The sequence below is a fragment of the Acanthopagrus latus genome, chromosome 16 (assembly GCF_904848185.1).
Source record: "Acanthopagrus latus isolate v.2019 chromosome 16, fAcaLat1.1, whole genome shotgun sequence".
Taxonomy (NCBI): domain Eukaryota; kingdom Metazoa; phylum Chordata; class Actinopteri; order Spariformes; family Sparidae; genus Acanthopagrus; species Acanthopagrus latus.
In genome coordinates this window covers 14,373,431-14,394,856 of record NC_051054.1, presented here as the reverse complement: position 1 = coordinate 14,394,856, position 21,426 = coordinate 14,373,431, and the positions used below count along the sequence as shown (strand labels likewise).

The window sequence follows — 21,426 nt, the reverse complement described above, 5'->3', positions numbered from 1 at the left end:
TTGCATACACTATTTTACGTTAATGGTGTTGATCCTAAAAAAAAAAAAAAAAAAGTTATCAATATGACCTTTGGTTACTGCAATGCACTCACTGAAAATAAAACACATTGATACAAAACATAGTCATCATAGTAAAATAAGTTAGTATTGGCAGTCCAGGTGGGGTTAAACTGATGGCGTTTGTGGTGATTTTTAAGTTTCAGGGTTGACAGACACATTGCCACTCAAGCATCTGCCTACTTTTGTCAATAGCCAGATGTTTTGAAAAGCCATAACTTGGTCACCTGCATCATAATAGAAAACATTGCTTTGTGAAAGATTCCTGATCCGTATACCTGATTGATACAGATCAAGTGCAAATGGGCAACTCAGTTTTAATATCTTCTGGATACAGTCTGCTGAGGCATATAATACAAGAATATGGGGACTTATAAGTACATCACATCTGTGAGCATATGTGTATGTGAGACATATATGGACATATTCATTATATGTTTAGTTTACACATTTTGTCACATATCAGTATCACGTCAGTCATATATTTACATCCAATTAGGACAGCTATTAAGTGGCTCTTGTGCAGCTTAGGTTAGGTTAAGTCATGACCCTGAGTCTTGTTGTTTTCACCTCCTGCTTTATTTTGAAATCATGCCCTTGTGTGTCTTGTCTTGCTCCTTTCAGCTCCTCCTCTGTGAGTTTTTCCCTCCTCCCAGCAATTTCCTGCTCCTTCCCTCACCTGTCCTGCTCCCGCCTCACTCCACCTGTTCCTCGTCCTCTCATCAGTGTGTCTGTGTATGTGGTCTCTGTTCTCCCTCATCGCTTGTCTTGTTCCGTGTTCTCTGTGTTTGATCCATGGTCATCTGTGTCGCTGCCCTGTCTTTCCCAGCTATGTCTCCTTGTGTCTCACCCCGGTATGTTTCTGGTATTTGCTCCTCTTGTATTTCATTGATTAGTACTTTGCCTTTGTTGCACATTGTTGGAAGCTTTTCTTTGCTACTTTCTCTGTTGTCCTTTGTGACTTGTTTTTGATTTCTCTTGGTCTTTTTTTATTGCCCTTATTTCTACCTCACATTTCTGATAATCAGAGTTTTTTTAAATTAATGTGCAGCTGTGCTACTTTGACTCTGTAGCAGCATGTAATCTGCAAAGTAACTAGTAACTAAAGTTACTGAATACATGCAGTGAGTAAAAGTACACATTTTTCACCCAAATGTTGTTGAGTGGAAGTGCAAAGTAGCAGGTAAAACAGAAATATTTAAGTAAAGTACGGAAGCCTGAAAATATTAAGGGCAGCACTTCAGTAAAAATGCTTAGTTTACACTCCACCACCAGCTCAAGGGCGCATACTGTTGCTGGCTGTTGTGAAAGTTTTAAAGGACACTCCAGCCAAAGGTGGCATAGGACAAAAGCGCACTTTTCAGTGTTGTGTGGAGTGGAGTGAAAATTGTCGAAGGTCAGTTTTATTCAGAGGCTCCACATGCCTTGAGAGCTGTATTGAGCCTCCTCGCGGACAAGACGGACAGGTGGTGTTATGAAAAGAACTTTTTTCACCACCGGCACCATCCAGAGCCACCGGGAGGCTACTCCCACCCGCCTCCCCCCTCTCTCTCTCTCTCTCTCTCTCCCTTACCCTCTCTCTGTCTCTCTCCCTCCCTCTCTCCAGCCTGGTAGCTGCCCACCGTCTGAGGCTAATGGCCGGGAGTACAGCTAAAAGCTCTCAGTGTGATAAGGTAATATGGAGTCATAGAGGGAGCGAGACAGAGAGGGGGGAAAAGAGTGCCGTATCAGTGCGACCATATACACTGATCACACGGCGATGAGGAAATGGTCTAAAAATAAAAACAAATGGGGAACGCTGGATGATATCACAGCGCCCAGACTGCTGACTGCAGTGTTTGCAGTCATATCCAGATCCAGGTTATGAAGCACGGATGACAGTGGGAGCCGAGACTTACTGCTGTCCTCTCGACCGACCTTCCCGATGTCATGCATGATAGAATAAGAGAGAATGGCAATCTGCTTGTAAATACACTGAAAACATCCTCGTACTGTGCTTTTATCTGCGGTAAAATTATCATTCATGTAGTTGCTTTTCAGCTTTTTACTGTCTACTGTTGTTTTGTACCATACAGTAGATGGTGGTCATAAAGGGAACCTTTTTTTCAATATAATGACTTTATACAAGCATGACTTATTGTTTTAAGATGAGATTTTGAGATACTACTGGTCATTTATTTGACGAAGTTTCTCTCATTATGATACCAGCCCAGGTAAATAGAATAGTGTAGTTTAATGTTTTAGAAATATGCTAGTGTAAGTTTACAAAAGTTATCCCAAGTATACTTTAAGTTTTAGAGCTTTACTTAAAGCGTATTTTAAACAGAGTAGCTCAAAATGGATGTCGTTAAATTCAACTTTTATATTCTATAATACTGTAAGTGGTATTTCCATGTACTTCCAAAAATGTATATATTGTAAATTGAACCAAAGTGTACAACTAAATTGCAAATACTCATTTAGTGTCCTTTCTTAAAGTGCACTCTATTTTCCCTTCATTATAGTTGTGTTTAAGCATACTTAAAACAGTGCATTTTTAGTGTTTGTTCATTTTAAGCTGTACTTCAGTGGACAATATTATTTTGAGGTTTTTCATTATTTTAAGATACTACGTTATTATTTTAAGAAGCAGCCTTTTCAAATACGCAATTGTTATTTAAAAAAAAAAGTTTCCTAACAAAATCAAAGCAGATTACTTTTATACACCAGCCGCTCTCTTCTCTCGTCTTTTTGCAGCTCCTCGCCACCACCAATATGGCTGCACACACATTCATGCACAAATTTGTCTTTCCGTTTCTTCCTGTCCACTTGCTTTTCTTACTTTCTCTCTCCTTCTCTTCCCACCTCCACTCCCCCTCTCTTGTTTTCCTTTATCTGCTTCCCAGACTGGCTGTCCTTAGTAAGATGGATGTGTGCATTCCCAGGGCAGATGGCCCTGTTGTTACTCTGTGTACTCGGCTCACACTTTAACACCCGGCCTCCTTGTCTGGCCTGACGGGCCATTGCCTGGGGAAAGGACTCTGCTTCTACACTGTGCAGCGAACGTGTGTGGTGTGCAGCTAACCGCATGGGCGCTTGCACCTTTTTTGTAAGGGAGTAGACTCCAGCAGGCTGTGTGCCAAAGACACAGATGGCTTCTTTCTTAAAGGATCACAGACCTTTTTTAATAGGGGAGCTTTAATATTCATTCATTTATATAGTGAGTCATTTATTTTGCTGACATTTTCTCACGAGTACGTTGAGAGATTTTCAGTTTATTTATTTCAAGACTAATAACCTGAACATCTCTACTGTAGATCTCTAACTAGCATCCAACACATCCTCATACTTAAACAACTGAATTGATCGGATCGTAGGATTACCAGCATATGTCACCATTCCCAAAACAACACCACTGTCGCACGACTGGCACATGTACAGGATGTATTGGACCACCATAATACGGTCGCAGTTCGTTTAGGTTTAGGCAAGAAAACTGCTTGGTTAGTTTTAGGAGAACACCATACAAACAAAGGTAATTAACTAACATGCAATAATTTTGAGGTAAGGTCAAAGGTCGGGATACTGTAACTAGAGTTGATTGATTTTGAGGTGAGATTTCTCCACATTGCGGCAGTGAAATGTAGAATGATTTTTTATGTTTGAGACAAATACATACTTACCAATATCATACTCATCAGAGGCCTCCAAATGTTTGTCTTTCTTTACTTAACAGTCAATAATTCAAGATTCACGACTTTCCGCATACATCATATACTAATCCTGCTTATAGATATTTTAAATTTCCTCATTCCGACATCAATTTCACGGCTAAACCTGGAACACAGTCGAGCATAATGTTGTTTACTCTGTTGTTTAGCCCGCTGGACAGCTGTGTGCGGACGTCTTTTCATGCTGGTATGTGCATCGTAGTCGATAATCAGCCCATCTGGGACGCGTCTTTGAACCGCCAGATTAACTACATGCCACTTCCCGCTGAGTAATTCTCACACACCACTTGCCTTTTTCAATTACGGAATGTAAGTATTCTGATTGTCTTTTAACAAAGACTGCTGTTTGCCGCATACATGTCCTACATGTGTTCACCTCCTACCTGATAACTACCCCTGATTGGGCACCATTTTGCATGACGGCGGCCCGTGCCTTTTTTGATTGATTCGTTCCATTTCACTGCCATGATAAACTTTTATAACACCTATCATTTACTGGCAGCATGTGTGGACCTCTTTAGGAGATCTGTGCTTGATTTCTACTCGGTGATCTAAGGATGATAAATCACTCGCTACACATAAATTATATCGGCGAAATCACACGCGGTGTAAGCCTTCTGTGTGCGCATATGTAAATCCGGCCCGGGGAATGTTCTGCTGTGCGAAATTGCAGGTCTTTGTCTACCCTCTAACCATACAATTTCTTTCATTTCAATCTCGGCACGCAATTGGAATATTGTCCCTTAGCTGCTCCTATCATATGTAATGAATGTGCTGCCCCAAAGGTGGGAGCTGTAATTGATTAAAAACCATAATGTTTTTCCATGCCTCAGAGTAGACGGTGATAAGGATATCTGTGATGTGTGAGTGTGTAGGTGTCCTGCATATGTGTGTGTGTGTGTGTTTGTGTGTGCATTTGTGTGGACACTAGGATGGGACATCAAAGTGCGCCGTGGCTCTATTTCATCCTGGCTAATGAAGAAGCTGCGAGTGTGCTTCTGGGTCACAGTGGGAACATGCACAGCGAGGTCACTTCAAAGGCGGGATAATGACGGATTAAGTCTAAATCACGGGCGCGCTTTAGTCGCTGTCTCACATCCAGCCTGTCGCTTTGCATTTTATTAACAAATCATCGCAATATGATCTGGTAAAATGTGCCTGCCTTAATTTCCCTTGTCCGTCTTGCCCACCGTGCAAATCCTCTGCATCCAGACTAGCGGATCGTGGTGGGCAGAGTGGTGGGCCTTTTTTTTATAAGCCCTCGATGGTGATGAAATATTCTTTCATTAGCGTCCATATTTCTCCTCGTGTATTCATGTTTTAATGCACTGCTCTCTCCGCAGTTCCTTATTGCTTTGTGTTGTGTGCGTGACAGTGATGCAGCTTTTCATTTACGGTGGCCCTACAGCTGCGCGAGCCAGCCGTTCTGTTCCTGGCCTGCCTCAGTTCTGCATTTTAAAATTAACCTGCGCGCCCACGGGCCTTAGCGCTCTGTTGACGAACAAGTAAAGCAGAGATGTTTCTGTATCATAAAGCGAGGAGTCATAATGCTCCAACCCTTCGATCCCCTAGAAATGCTTTAGAAGGAGGCGACACTCCAAGATTATTGAGCTCTTAGCACTCTTATGTGTAAGAGGATGGCACATGAATATACTGTTTCACTGCCATTCATCTTGTTCAGTTTATAACCTCCCAGATCTCTGACCCCGGGCCTGCTGCGCCTGTGGAGTTACAGGTATGTAGGAAGCACTCAGGGAGGGCTAATTGCTGCTGGAGTGATTTATCCTCCTGTAGACCCCCGAAGAGCTCTTGAACACCCAGATACGCTCCTCATCGGCGCATCCAAGCGGGCGTAATCAAAGGGAGCGACTGCAGAGCCAGGGAAATTGTTCTTTGAGATCGAGAGGTGCAGTGTCAGGAAATATTTGATGCATTTCAGCCGAAGTTCAGGGAAGAAAGGTCTGCTGGTCATTGTTTGAGTGCCAGACTGTACGCCACTCCTTCTGAACAACTTATAACAACTAATGTAACTGATGAATGATTTAAAGGGCCCTGATAACTTGGTGCAAGCTTTGAGCTGTATGCATTTCAGACAACTTCCTGTCCTTCACCTCCTGCCTCTCTATGTCATCACAGCGTGCAACTCAATGTGATGTATCGCTTGGCCTGTTGGACAGAAAGTCATCTTCCTGCTCACTGTGCACTCATGAGTAGAAAGGACCGCCTCTTTCTGGAGCTCTCTGTCCTGATTGGGTAAATTGAGCAGGGATTCCAGAAATTCTCTCTTCTTTGTAACTGCGTGAGCGGGAGGAAGAGGGACATGGGTTACTGACCAAACACTCTTTAACAGTGATTACTGTTGGAATATAGAGCTATTTAACACCCATTTTGATAAGAAAGTAAAGCTTACAGCAGCTTTAAGGTGTTCTTGATATCATGAATTATTTGTGACTAAATAGGAAACAAAGAAAGTAAGAATTTTTGGGGAGATAAGACTAAAATGTTGGATGTAGTTTGATCAGACTCAGGTGCCAGCTGTTAGCATAACAAAACAATTAGAATGAGATTTTAGTAAAAATGTTGCTAAATCCTGATTGGTGTACAGAAGTGTGTGACATCACCTTTTCCCAACCAAGTAAAGCAGCAAACACATAAATACAGAAATCTCTTTGAACAGAACAACATTTTTTCCAACTTTTGCAGATTATTTAGACACAACTGATTGAGAAAATCAGTTTTCAGGGACTTTCCGTCATTTATCTAGCAGAACTGCAACCTTTATATCGAAGTATTGAATATATTCATGTATTGGGCTGTCAGTCTGAGAAAATAGGCAATTTAAAAGTACGTCCAAGTCAACTCCGGGAAATCATGCCAGGCTTTCCCCACTATTTTCTGACACTTTCAGTGTTAACATATGCTTAATTACTCGCGAAAATAATCTACACATTAGAGGATAATGAAAATAATCGTTAGCCCAAAATCCAGGCTATCCTGTATGTTAATGTACACATTCCAGCGCCAGCAAAGTTAATTCGCAAAACACAGACAAGATAATCCAGTGCACTGTACGTTCATTAATAAGACACACTGTAAGTGCCGAAGTGAATGCTTAGTAGAGGATTATTGGAGCTGAAACTGGGTTGTCCAGCCGCTGTCCAGAGAGGGAGTCAGCAGAGGCTCATTTGTTGGAGGCTCTGTGGCAGCTCCCATTTCACCTGGGTTCCCCATGTTTAATTGGCCTCATTATGTGATTAACTTAGCAAATTTACCCCTTACCCTCAAGGCACGGCTTTGAAACACTGGCAGACCACAAACCTTCCCAAAGTCACTCCATCACTGAAACCACAATGTCAGCGTTTAGGCCGGGCCATCACATTCCACGGGGAAGTTTTTCATTTTCCTGCAGAGATGCCTGTATTAACCTCTACACCTTTGACTCACACACCGCTTTTAAAACTGCAGTAATTCATTCCAGGATGATTAGCAATATATCATTGTTTCCCGAGAAATGCTCGGCATGCATATTATGTTGCTTAGCGCACTTTATATGCCCTGTAGATTGTTGTATTACGCGCAGCCTGTGTTGTATCATCTGACTTGATGTTTGCATTCAGACATCTCACGTATGAAATATAAATCTATTTGATTTCTGGGTGCAAAAAAGTGCGCGCTGCAAGGCGGCGGTATGTTCATCTTTAGGCGCTCGCCTCTCTCAAATCAAGCACAACCATGGAGTAAGTGGAAGGAAACAGTAGATTTTCCAATCCAACAGACAAAATCTAATACTCGGAGAGCTCCACTTGTGTGTTTGCGGGGTTCGTAGATATTGGTTTCATCTTGTTGACGTCCGTGGAGAACAGTGGGGGGAAAATGAAAGGAAGATGAAAAGCACAGTGCGTGATGTTAATCCATCCTGCCATCGCTGAAATCTCACAGGTCCTCCCTGACAGTCAGATGAGGCGGCCAGCAAAGTGCCAATTTTACCAGACCACTTGTTATTTGCCAGAAAAGTCATGAGTTCGCTTCCTTGTTTAATAAACCAATGGTGGAGAAGGTGATGCAGGCGAGGAGGAGGAGGAGGTGGTGGTGTGGAGTAGAGGAGGGGCAGTGGGGTGGAGGAGAAGTTTACAAATGGGATCCATCATTTTTCATGCACAGAGGTGACATCCCTCCGTCAGCCAATTTTCGCTCCGATAGCCCAGTCCCTTGGCTCATTGATATCTGCATTAGGGACCTTTGTTAAAGGTCTCATCTAAATGCATTGAAAAACGCCTTGCTCCCTCTGTGTACCTCCTACTGTTAAAAGTGTGTGCGTCCATGCATGTTGCTTGTGCAAAGATTTGCCGACTTGGCTTTGTCTACATTAAGGTTTGGTCTTTGTGGCACAGCAATGTGGTGTCACTGAACCTGGAAAGGGAGAGGGAAAAAAAAAAAAACTAAAACAGCCGGTGAGATAACCGTAAACAAAGCGACAAAAGGAGGGCGCCGCAAGTGTTTTCTCACTCTGTTGTCACCGAGCAAGTCCGCTCACGTGGTGAATTTAATGAATCCATCCAAAATTAACGGCAGAGAACAGGACACAAAACTATGAGCTCATTTCAAGAATGGGGCCGAAGGTCCTGTGAAGGAGTTCATTTCAAATTGGTATAAATATGGCAGTGCCTTCTGTATGAAGTTGCTTTGGAGTAGGCCCATTAACCAAAACACTTCATGGCCACTTAATTTTATTCCACTAAAAACACCACCCTTCGTGCCCCGCTCTTGTACAGTTCAAACTAACCTGACTCCACATCCCTTGCTACTATTAAGAAGATTTAATTTGCTATTCCCGTCCGTCTATTTCAAAGAGCCATAGCGCGCATACGGCAGGAGGTGCTGAGGGGCTAATGTCGCTGTCAATCCGCCATCCCCTCAGCCACAATCTCATGGCTTAATTTCCACACAGATCCGAGCACCCTCGAGCCTCGAGAGGTCTCATTCACGCACTCGAATCGAAATTGGCCCCCAAAACTCTCTCGTCCAGTAATTTCACAACACTTTGGTTATAAGCAACGTTGCACTTTGAGCGGTTTCGGCAGGTGCCTGCTTCATTTTCGGTTTTGTGAACTTTAAAGTAAAAGGTGCGCCGAACCAGCCAACCAATCTGGTAATTCATTAATACATTTAATGCGGATGTATGTCGAGCTTTTCATTTGCAGCTTTTAGGTAGTTAGGCTATATCTCCTGGCACTCTCACAAGATATATTAAGAATAGTAATTAATAAACCTGATAATCTGAAATTGACTAATAATTTGATGCTTGAGGATATCCCCGCAGTGTGGTCCCACAGGGATTCCATTAAGAAGTCCCACCGACTGTAATCTATAGTTGTGCTGTATGATTCCACCATGTTGCCCTTGCAACAGTATTGAAATCCACTTTCAAATGACTTTGAAATGAATAATTTACGTTAGGTTTATGGACCTTGTGGTACATCACAATAAATGAGCCCCAGAATGTTTACAAAAGAGAATTGCACTGGGAGCATCTGTCACCGCCTGTCACTAGTTTGAAGAGAGAATGGGAGTGTTTGACACATGCTATTACAGTTTTGTTGTTGTCCCGTCTTCGGATATGACGCAGGCGAGGACAGGCCCGTGTTATTGTTCTTTAGTCGTTTGGTTTCTATGAGATGAATTAACGAGGCCCTGACCCTCGCTGGGATAATGCTCTTTGAATCAAAGGTGGTGATGCCCACCCTTAATGCTCACGGCTGCGCGCTCTCCTTTAAATAAACTTATTGCCGGCGCACTCTTTTATCATGTGAGGCGGAAATGTCAGCGCCAACTCAAACAGGCTCAGCCAAGCCCTTCCCCAACATGGCGAGATTGGATGTGAAATCGGTGCAAGGGTCACTGACAAAAGAAATTGGGTTTTATGCAGAGCGTGCCTCGACGCACAACATGCCCAAACCACAGGTAAGAAGCGCAGCCCTCACCGGCTATTTTCGACCCATCATTATTTCTCATAAATCCCAAACTAGCCAAGACCAGTGCCTTTGACAGCATGACTGATGAGTTTGCCGTCGTGAATGTCAAGAGGAATGGTCTCCCGCACCTTATCTCCCCTATTTCTCATTGTGAGTGAGACTTGGGGGTTTTTATGGAGAAAAGCCACGGCCGTTGTGATGAGCATTACCCGGTGATAATGAAGGGCACGCTGCTGTACTGTCAGCCTCTACAGACAGGCAGGCAGGCAGGCAGGCAGGCAGGGACCTGCTGGCTTCTGAGAGACGCGGCCCATTCATGCGTTTATGTGCCCTTATGTCTTTATCTGGAGACTGGGAGGAATGAGCATATTTATATATTTACACTATGTCAGCGCAGTGATTGCCTTATCTACTGCCGCCTTCAGTCACGGGGGGGAAATGTCAAGAGGTAATCAAGTCAAATGTGCCTTTTGTCAATGCTATTCATGGATCTCAAATTGTATACTGAACATATTTGTGTGATGGGTCTGTGAAGTGCTCCTTTCTGACACATTTGATTTAACTGGAGATGTTTTTTCCGTACCGTTTGATTATTCATATGATCCACCTTTAAGCCTCGTGTGCTTCCCCCGTATACGCTCTGGAAAAAAAATAAAACCATACATAGTTAATGTTTTGGGGTTTCGCTCTGAAGGCCTTTACTGCTCATTGAGCAATTATGGGTTGTTTGAGTGCAGTCGAAGTTTAACCAAACCTCACAAGTCAAACGTGTACATTTTAAACACCGCTTATGTTTTTGAAAAGATGATGGAGAAAAGCGCGACCCTCTGATTTGATGTGCCTGGTTTCTAGTCCCAGAAGCGAGCCGCAGATCCCACAACGGCTGATGTTAAAGGGCTTTTAGCGATCCCGCCTGTGACTTGGCATGCGAACCTCGCCGGCGCAGACGAACGATAATGAGCTCGGACCCGGGTCTGTGCAGCGACTGTGAGGCAGGAAGCTGCATGTTTATGACGGCTTAAAGAAGCATTTTTATTGCCCAGTTTCCGTCAGAACACTGTTTGCCGAGACCCTGACAGCTTTCCTTGGAGATTAGTCTCAGATACCCCCTGTTAGGTGGCAGTCTGGCCAGATCGCTCTCCCCGCTGGTCCTGCTCTCCCCCTCTCTGTCCCTGTTTTTCTTTCCTGACCCTTTATCTCATTTCTTCCCCTCACTCCCCCTCTACCTCCCCATGTTTCTCTCCCATTTTCTCCGCCTCTTCCTCGCGCCCCACCGTCAGAAGTTTTCCACACTCTGTGTCGCTCCATGCCCTCTGGTTCCGCTGATACAAATCAGGGTTATAACATTTGTTTACCGTGGATAAGAGAGAGGGAGAGAAAAAAAAAACAGTGCAGAGCTAAATGTCAGGGATGATGAGGTGGGTCAGGCTGGCAGTGCTGTTGCGATTACAGCTGTCTTCGCGCGGCATCATCACAAACCCTGACAACCGCGCATCGGCTGCACAATTTATGCTCGGGAGGGCTAAGTCGCCCAGTTCCGCTATTTCACCAAGAAATTAAATTCACATGTTATCTTTGAGAACATCCTTCCTTCTTTTCCTTCCAATACCGGCGTCGGGAGTAAAAGGAGTGCGCGGTGTCAAACTGTGCAGTTCAAAGCAAAGAATAATGGATTCTGGCACACGGATTTATTCCTGCCTTCTTGGCAAAGCTGCACCCAACAAAAGCGCTCTTATCTGCCTGTCGTTCATGTCTGCTTCCTCCAATAGTTAACCAGATATATAGGTACTAATAGGCTGCGCCAGCAAAAAAAAAAAAAGTTTGATGTCAGTTTCGATGACTTTTCACCAAGCAGGTTGTCAACTGCTCACGCCTACACCCCAACGCCTGCAATGTTTGCGGAGCGCCTTGTGTATGAGCTATATGATTCTTTCATGAGCCGTGTGGTGGCTGGCCTTTCATAGGCGCGCACTCATTGAGCACTTAATCAATACCTGTCATCTTGAACTCATCCTCTAAAGTGGGCCCCTGTTCTTTGTCTGCCCTGTAATCCATCTCCATACAGCTATTTGAATTTGTATTACCAGCTAAGAGGACCTTCTTCACTATCAGAAGACTTAACAGATTGTTTAAGGACCCTCGGCGCGTATTTTCATAAGCACAAGACCTGGTTTATAAAAACCTATACAAGGGCCTGAGGACCCGGTGCACTGTGGCAGGCAGGGTAAGCCGGGAACGTGTGGAGAATCCCAGATTTGGAGGAAGGCAATTTCGGTGTCTTGGTTTTTCTGATTGTTTTGTTAAAGCTGGTTTTATTGCTGTTGCTCAGCTCTTCTGTCTGTCTATTTGCTCTGGGTTTAAGGAGTCGCCAAAGGTAATTTATAGTATTTCCCCCCCTAGGAGAGTATTTGATAAGGCACTTCTAAAGCCGCCCGGCCACGCGCTCGAGAAAGGGGGAAGAAACTCGCTTTGGATTCGGCATGAGTGCGGTTTCTAAATCACTGCCAGCCTTCTCGTGATTGTACTTTCACGAGTCTATCTGTAGTAAAGACTGATAGTACTCCGGGCGCGACGCTAGAACGACTGTAGTTTGTGAGTTTATCTGAAGCAAACATTGATAGTATTGGAGGCACAAAGACGCGACACATTTAAGTGTTTTGTTGTTTTTGTTTTGTCTTGTTTTTTTTTTTTTTTTCTCTCTCTCTCTTTTTTCCCTGCCTTCGCTCAACTCCTGTGTTCCAGTCCTGCGGCTCAGCCTCTCTCAGAAACAAATGTGCAGCGATCCGTGCTCTTAACACAGTTAAGAAAATAGTTTTTCGAAAATTGGACCTTGAAGAATTCAGAGCGGGTGAGTAATTGGAGGTCAATGGAAAGCAATGCTCCACGACAGAGCTGAACCCCGCAGAGGGAGAGAGCGAGCGAGCTAGAGAGACAGAGAGAGGAGGAGGGGAGAGAGAGAGAGAGAGAGAGGAGCCGGCGGAGTGTCAATCAGTCTGCGTTTTGCCCGCATTGCCCCTTAATTTAATCACTGTTTAATTACTGCTGTCCCCTGAGGGGCGCTCTGTTAGGTTCAGTTACTGCGCTTTTTCCCTTCCTCTGCCTCCATCTCTGGGTGCATATTTAGCCCTTGGACAGTCTCTCTAAAGCAGGCCACTCTCTCAGAAGCCTCAGCAGTATTTCAACCTTACCTCGGGGCCCCCTCGCACAAATCTGCTGATGATAATGTCAAGGGCAAGCACATATGCATATGTGTGATGAAAGCTGCCTGCAGGAGGAGAGGCATGGCAAACACACAACTTTATCCGGCGGGGCGAGGGCAGGAGGAGAGGGGAGAACGTCTCGAAGAACCAACAACACCACCCGCTGCCCGCTCCCCCAGGACTGCCCCATCCCCGAATGTAAGTCTCTGCACGCAGGGTTTGGATGTAACATGGAGCCCGAGAGCTTTGCAACTCATCTTCATGGAAAAAAAAAAAAAAATCACTGCTGGAAGGAGCGGTCAGCTTTACATAAATGCTCCCTGGCACTTTATAATGTGTACTGTCATATTAGTGTCCAAACACAGTGCACACATGTTGTGGTTTCTCTGGATTACCAGCAGCCCACCGCCACAGATCGTACACAGGGTACCGTGTCGGGGGAATAACTCACATTTAGCTCTTAAGCTAGAGCAATCAATATAAATTTAGCATGGTAATGATCAGGTGCAGGGGGTGTAAGTCTCCTGTGCCTCGCTCTCTCTCTTTTCCCGGTGCTTGCAGCGGCGCCGCGGCTCCCAGAGGCCCATGGGTAACACGGCTGAGGCTCGGCGCCGCACGTCAAACCTCAACTGAGGATTACAGCGGGGGGAAACAAACAAACAAGGCTGTCTCAGAGTCTTAGCGGCAGGCATAGGCAATAGCGGGGCGCCGGTAATGAAGCCACTGACAGCACAGACTTATGCACACACACACACACACACACACACCTGAACAGCCCTCAACCCTCCACAGTTCCCTTCCTGGAGCAGCAGAGGTGTTTTAGACCGTGTTAAGGATATAATGGGACAAATAGAGATGATGTGATGAGGGGGCTGTGTGCGTATGTGTGTGTGCGTGCATGTGACTGATTGATAGATGAGATGCTGTCTCTCAGGAGAGTGTCCGCGATGATGACTATCGCCAGGGGAGGAGAGTTGAGACAGTTGTGGCTCCTGGGTATTCAGATTGGAGTGTTGACAGGTTTATTATAGAAGTTTGTCTGCATCCCCCCCCACCCCCACCCACCCCCTTCCTCCCTCCATCTTTTTCTTTCACTGGACGTGTGGTGTCAGGGTGTGATAGTCACCGTCTTCTTCTGTAGTTTCCCTTTCTTGACAGACAACAAGTCTGCTGTTTCCACACCAGCTGGTCTCCCACCACTCTGGCAGCCATTGCGAGACACCAGGAGGAGACTCATTGAGACAACATGGATTAATTCAACGGGCTTTATTATTTTCTTTCTTTCTTTCTTTCTTTCTTTCTTTCTTTTTTTTTTTTTGCAGCCTATTTTTGCACGCAAAGTTGTAAAGTGTTTTACTCTCTGAGATGTGGCATTAGCGGCCAAACCAAAAAATCGAAAATTGGCTGGAGGATTGTGCCAAATGTAATCCCTTTTAAGCTGGCCCTGCCGGCCTCGTTTGTGTCAAGCACGGAGGGCCTCGCCAGAGTACCGAGGCCTGTAATGCAATTGACGACCTGCTGCCTCTGACATTAATAAAGATGGAACATGTACAGGAAATTAAACTCTCACTTTCCTATTGTAATGAGATCTTATCCATCATGATACTGTTTACCCCACAATCAGATAAAAATGATCAAATTGAAGCTCAATCAGGGCCTCACGCATTGCCATCACTGTAACCTGCCGGCATTACTCTTCTAAATGGATGGAAAAGTGAATGGGATTTAAATAAAGAGTCTATATGTTAATGGGCTGGGTTTAGCTCCCCTGGTGATCCACTTTCTGCAGAGACGGTGGGGGAGAGGAGGCGGTGGGGGGGGGAGGATGGAGTCGGCACTGAAGATGAATGTCAGTGGACTGTTGTTGTGTTATACACATTCCTAATCTCCCTCTTCTTGTGTTAAAAAATGCAGGAAGGAGGAAAGTGAACATGTTGACCTCGCTAAGTGTCTCAGGGATCTCTGTGTCCCGGTCGGCCACAAGAGGGGAGTAGCTAGCTACAGAGGCACAAGGCAGGCCAACAGGTTCATAATGGCACTGTGGAGATGTGAGATATGTTAACTAAGATGTATTATCATCTGCTTTACTTTTATATATCTGGATATCTTTTTTGTCATTACACGAGCCTGTGATCTTTGGTATTGAGGAGTGGGGGGAAGTACTGCGAGGAAGGAGATGAGGCTGTGCAAAATGTAATAGGATTGGCTTTTATAGGTAATAAGGGGGCACTGATCAAAGGTTCACAATACTCAAAAGCAGCTAGGTTGCACTCAGGAGAGGGGGGGGGGGGGGACCAAGTGCTCTCCAGCCAGATCAGCTAATCAGAATTCAACTGGAAGATGTAAGTTAGTGGAGACTAATTGAAGACAGATTTAAGGGGCATCCATCTGGATACGGCAACCCTCTCCTGCTCTCCTTAGTAATTTCTGCTGAATATTAATAATGTTTTTTATATAATAGTGTATGTGTGGAGAGGGGAGGGGATGGGGGGGGGGCCCTCCAAATGAAGCCCCTAAAAAGCCTCAAACGCACAGGATGAAATTACTCAGAGGATATCTCAAGTAGACTATCCATTTACTTGCCCTCTTCGCTTCTCTAAAGCAAAGGGAAAGGGCGGCGGTGGAGTGTGTGGGATGTTATCAGCACCTGCTCGACGTGGGTATATGAGCCAATTAAACAAGTATGGGTGTATGTTGTCCTCCTCTACGTGATTAGAATCACAATCCCCTGTCCGCGCGGTCCTGCTTGACCCAGCTTGCGTTGAGAGTGAATATTTCTTGGAAAAAGGTTCGGCTAATGAAGAGTATTGAGCCTGATCAAGCAGTTGGTCGGCATGGATGCGACCGCGGATTAATGAAGTCGCGGAGATGAGAGGCGGCTTGAATCTGCATAAGACACTCAACAAGAATTACTGGCATCTTATATGTAATATAAGCAGTGTAAATGCTGCAGAATAAATGGAAGTCCAACCTGTAGACTGTATACAGTGAGACATACCGCTGCGACCCTCAGTTGCAACAGGATGCACTATGAAAACATACTATAAAGCCTTTCTGGGATGTTGGAAGTTGTATGGTGGGTAATGTAGGCATCTGATTTTGTAAAGGAAGGAAAATGCATGGAATAGTAAAGTTGTTATCTCGAGTTCTGCTGTATCTGTTTCGTTTTTCGTCCATAATGAGTCCAACAGCGTCATAGGCAGACCAGTGTTGACTGCTTTTCAAAACGTGCCTACATTGCCCACAATGCAATTAAGCCACTAAGCAACATCACTGGAGGTTTTTTTTTATCAGATACATACAGCATAATCTGCAGCCTAAAAGGCTTTATACTGTGTTTTTTTTGCTATTGTTTTACATATAAAATATTGCACTTCACACTTTAATGTGTGAAATTGTTGGAGATTCCCTTCACCTCAACCTCAACTATATTCGTACAGTCTATGGAAATGTATTATAGGTTTATGTAACTGCCCCTGAGTGAAAGATGAGTCATCAAAAATAAATTAAATTTAACATATTGACCCAATCTAAAAGTAGTGTGATTAAAAAATACACTTGACACTTTCATATCACGATGAGGTAAATGAAGAATTAATGCAAACACACATGAATAGAACCTCTGTAGAACTTTGATTTATTTTTGACCACATCTTTCAGTCAGTTCAAGCCATTCCAGTGGACCATCTCGCCTGAGTCACATGCAAATAACACCAACTCGAGGGGTCACCAACCTTTTTCATACAGAGTGGTACGCCAAGGAGAGACAGTAATATGGAGAGCAACCTGTTTTATAAAACCACTAGTTAATTGATCGCACATGACGTTTTTCTATCAGAGCGATCAAAAATAAATTTAAAAGATTGTTGTGGAACTCATGTCAACTGTACTGGTCTCAGTCTTCTTTTGAGAATGTGGGCATTAACAGTAATATAAATATATAAACATGTATATTTGTATGCTATCTCTTATCCCCCATATTGACATGTTCAACTACCGTAGTCTATATACTACATCGGCATAATAGAATTCCTGACTTCCAGTAATGGATTTTTGAATTTGGTGTGCCACCCCAAGATCTTCTGTGGCCCCATCTGATCACACATATGAAAAATCCTAGGGATTGCTACGGAGCTATTTGTGCTACTTAAGCCATAAAAACAGTTTTCCTTTTACATGGTCTTCTCATGATTCATCTTTTCAGTTTCCATGGATTCAATTCTGTGACCCTATGACACCATTTTTTTTTTCTCCCTGTGCCTTACGGTGGATGCCGATCTTACAGTGACAACACAGGGGCAGGGAACATTGTCAATATGGCATTCACAACTGCTGTTATTTCCCCCAGGACCTGGAATCACACATTTGAAACCATCCTCCTGGGACAAATTTAGACGACAGACCGATCCAAACTGCTGGTAACTCACACCTCACTGTCACACAGCTGCTTTTAACAGACTTTAAAAAGGGAAAGGGAGAAAGCGATGATAAAGAGAGAGAATCGGGGTGATGTATGCCTTACATTTGTGATTTTATTTGGGTTTTTTTTTTTTTTTTTGCATTATGTTCAGAATGTAATGGAAATAAGATGCAGCGTTAGGGTTCTAAGTCCTGTTTCTATTGTTTTCGTAGATGCATATTCTCTTGTCACTCTTCCACAGATGTAATCTGTACCTTGCAGAAAATTGTACTGAAAAATAATATACTGCAGACGTATTTAGAGAAAATGATGAATCCAAAAAGCTGTCATCATCCTGGTGTTTCCATTTAAGGTATGATTACTGTCCCAGATGTCAGTGATGATGGAGGCAACAAGGAGGAGAGTTATATTAGTCCCCACTGCCTGACAGACATAATACCTTCCCTATTTTACAACCTAACTTTCTCTTACTCCACAAGGAGACATTTTCACTCTGCTGCTTTGATATGCCTGGCTGCTTGGTAGCTGTGGTATGAAAAAAGGAAAAAAAAAAACGACAGGTGTCTGATTTCTATTCCCACGGCATACGCACAGCCACAGCTAGATGCAGATTGCCTGTGGAGATCACCGTTTGTGCAAAATAATAGTGTATCTGAAAATACTGGCCCTGGGACAGTCTATGGGCCTTCAGATGAAATGTATGTTTCAGAGGAAATGATACAACAGTGCGAGCGTGATTGTCGTAATGATAGATCCCTAACCAGACATTTCTCATAAATGGAAACTTGCGTTTAGGCCTCAAGAGAATCAAGAATGGGTGTGTCAGAATGTGAAAGAAATTTAAAGAAAATGTTGGCGCTTTTTTTTTCCTTCAAAAGTTGCATCATGGATGCTTGTGGTATGCTTGAAGGTAATAGAGTTCACGTCTGAGCAGAACCAGTCGATCAAGGAAAGTTTGTTGACAGACGGGACAAAGTTTGATCAAGTTTCTCATCTGGCTTGTCTTAAATGATTCTGTATGATTGATGGGTTTGAATTTGACATAATGCACAGCTGAAGCATGAATAAATGGAGTCATTTTTACATATCCTTAACACTTATGTTATATCAAGGCCCTCTTTCAATGCCATTTTCTCCTGGTATGCAAAATGGAGGATCTAACCTGGGGGTATGGCGATATGATTAGAATGGGAAGTCATTCGCCCTCCATCCTCATGGCCACTGTGATAAAAATATAAGAAAGTGATTAGGGGGGTAGAAAAAGCTTTGGTTCATTTATATTTCATACCATTTGAAAAAGTAATATGACCTATAGACACTGTGGCTCAGCCTGGATATGAAAGTAAGGAAGCTGACATCCGCGTAAGACTGTTTAATTTCAATAGAAATGCTGCATTATTTACGTCATTAAAAACCGAGACCGGTGTATAACCCATATTCATTGGACAAATGCATTAATGCAGGTTTGGAGATGAAAATAAGGTGACAGCATGGGCACTTTGCAGGGAGATATCCTAAATCAGCCTGATCACTCAAGCATAATGTGATGGTTATTGCATTGAGGCTGTACGTATGGATATCTGTCAGGGAGTATGGCATGCTGTTAGTGCGGCATCACATCAGATATGGCTTGAGAGTTTGACATCAGGAAGACATCCGTGGAACTCCGTACGTTATTAGTGCCGGGATGTGTCAGTTTCAATTTTGACATGGCCCCTCGCGGTTGATAATTAGATGTTTTGCAAACACTTTTTTCGTTCAATTACGAGGGAGTTGATATCTTCGCCCAATGATCGTGTCATCAAAGATTAAGCAACTTGATGTTTTTTTTTTTCTTAAACCCTGCATTCACTGATGTTTTGGGGCCTCTTGGAGGCAGCAGAAACAAGCTGTGAACATGACGGTATCGTCTTATTGTGTACATGTCTGATAAGTTTATCAAGCTTTTTTCACAGATGTTTAATGTTAGTATTCATTTGGAGCTGTGTTTTTCTCACACTGTAGGGAGTTTACACACTACTAACATGTCATGGGTTACCCGAGCAACATGGGGATAAATTCCAACCCAAATCTTACACCTAGCCCTCAATGGATGTGAGATCCTCCATAGGGCTGGTTCCAATTCTTGACAAAACTCTCTGAAGCCCGTGCCATCAACGATACTGATCGGCCTCATGTCCTTGCATATGAACGACGCAAGTTTCTTCGTGCACGCCTCTTGTCATGCTTCAGACAAAGAGCTTGTGGCTGGCGGTGAAAAATACGAGTCGAGACGTGGCTGCACATTTGGGTGCACATTTTTCGAGATGTGCGCTCATGTTACTAATGGTGGAATGGTAAGCTAACTGTAGCTTACACAGCTTGCATACAACTTTATCTCAAGGCTCCGCATTTTTGCCGTCTACTGACCAAAATCCGAAGTATTTCCAAACGGGGCTTGCTTGGAGTCCAAACCACTCGCTCTGCTGCCAGGTTGGGCTCTGAACTTTCCGCCTATTCGTTTTTCTCCCTGCCATCTGCATCTGCCATGATTTGTCGCATCCCACTTTAAGCAGTGAGTGACGCTGTGCACGTGCGACTCCTGTGACCTGTCCCTGACCCATCATGCAGTGCGCCCACTCACTAAGCAGCTGCTGATGTGTTTTTTTTCCACAGTCAAATATTAATATTCATAATAAAATCTCCATTTTTTAAATATTCAAATATATATTCGAATTTAGAATATTTGTTGACAGCCCTAGTCCTCCATCAAATAGTGGCATTACAAATTTTTTTGGCACTCAGGCATGGCCAAATCCCTGTAAAAAAACATACAAACTAATGTCACCATGACATTACAAGGCTACCAAAGTGGGTAATATCACTTTACGTGATATTGGACACTAATGTCAAAGTGTTTCCAAGCAAAGCTATAGGGTTTGATGACTTTCTGTATTACAACTTTATCTGCTGCTTCCTATTATAATGCTTTGCCTGAGTTTACATACCTATTTTTTGTTGTTTGGTGATTAACAGTAGCTATGCCAGCCATTAGCATCTTCGCTATTCCGAGCAAAGTGTTCAAAGACAGTTACTAGACATAAAAGACAACACTGCATTGTGGTTTTCAATGGTTGGCCGAAGGAAGTGAAAATGACATTTTCTGTGACAATATTTTGGTCAGTTTGGACTTTATGCTAAAGCAGTTCAGATGAACCTTACATCTCTGTGGTGTGAACAAACATCAACACACTCAGCTTCAGTATCAAAGTAACTAGTTTAAATGTATGGCTTAATATGGACAGGCCACTGGTGGATATGAGTCCAATATTTACTCTCTTTTTAGCTCTATATTTGGTCTCCACCAACTCCTAAGGGAAATATGTGGCTCACCAGCTAGCTGTGATGTTTGACTGTCTGTTCTTTGGTGCACACATTAGAGGGTTGTTTTTTTTTTTTTTGGTTGCCTGCTGTGCCTGAAATTTCCACAAATGAGAGCAGTGAGAGTGAACCAAAAATGCACCAAAAGACCCTTGAATGTCTGTAGAGCTGCGAGGAACTGCAGAGTCTGGAGACGGGCTTAATTCTCTGTGGGTTTAGCAGCATAAGAAACTGATCATGATCCATTGTTAATGTAAAAGTCTTGATTAAAGTGGCTTTAAGGCATTAACACTGACATTCCTTTTTTTTTTTTTTTCTAACTTAACATCATTTTTTGCAAATGTGTCAGCCGTTTCTGCGAGCCACTTCAGCTGCATAGCACATTGTGGTCCTGTTTTTATTCAACATGCTATTACAGTGTTCAGTATTCACTTTTAGTGTCGCTACCCCCGTACACACTCTGCTCTACATCACCAAACCAAGGTGAGGCTGGATACTGACATGCATTAACTCTGACCCTGCCCAAACATTTACATACACAAAACACAAACCACGGATGTTGATGCCCCCATAAACATGACACATATGTGATGTGCCTGTCACGCACGGGCCGTGTCACTGTGACCGTGTGACATTGTGACAGAGCTTCCGTGCCTTTGTGCAATTTTGTTTACACGGTTAAGGTGTGTGTGTGTGTGTGTGTGTGT

General features: G+C 43.6%; 1 long non-coding RNA gene across 1 annotated transcript in view; it reads left to right on the top strand.

Annotated features, from left to right (window-relative positions):
- The first annotated feature begins 801 nt into the window (after window positions 1-801).
- Window positions 802-21,426, top strand: part of LOC119004729 — a 29,877-nt gene continuing 9,252 nt past the window's right edge. The window contains exons 1-2 of the long non-coding RNA XR_005070284.1: window positions 802-911; window positions 17,288-17,357. This is a non-coding gene — a long non-coding RNA (uncharacterized LOC119004729). The remainder of the gene's footprint in view (window positions 912-17,287; window positions 17,358-21,426) is intronic.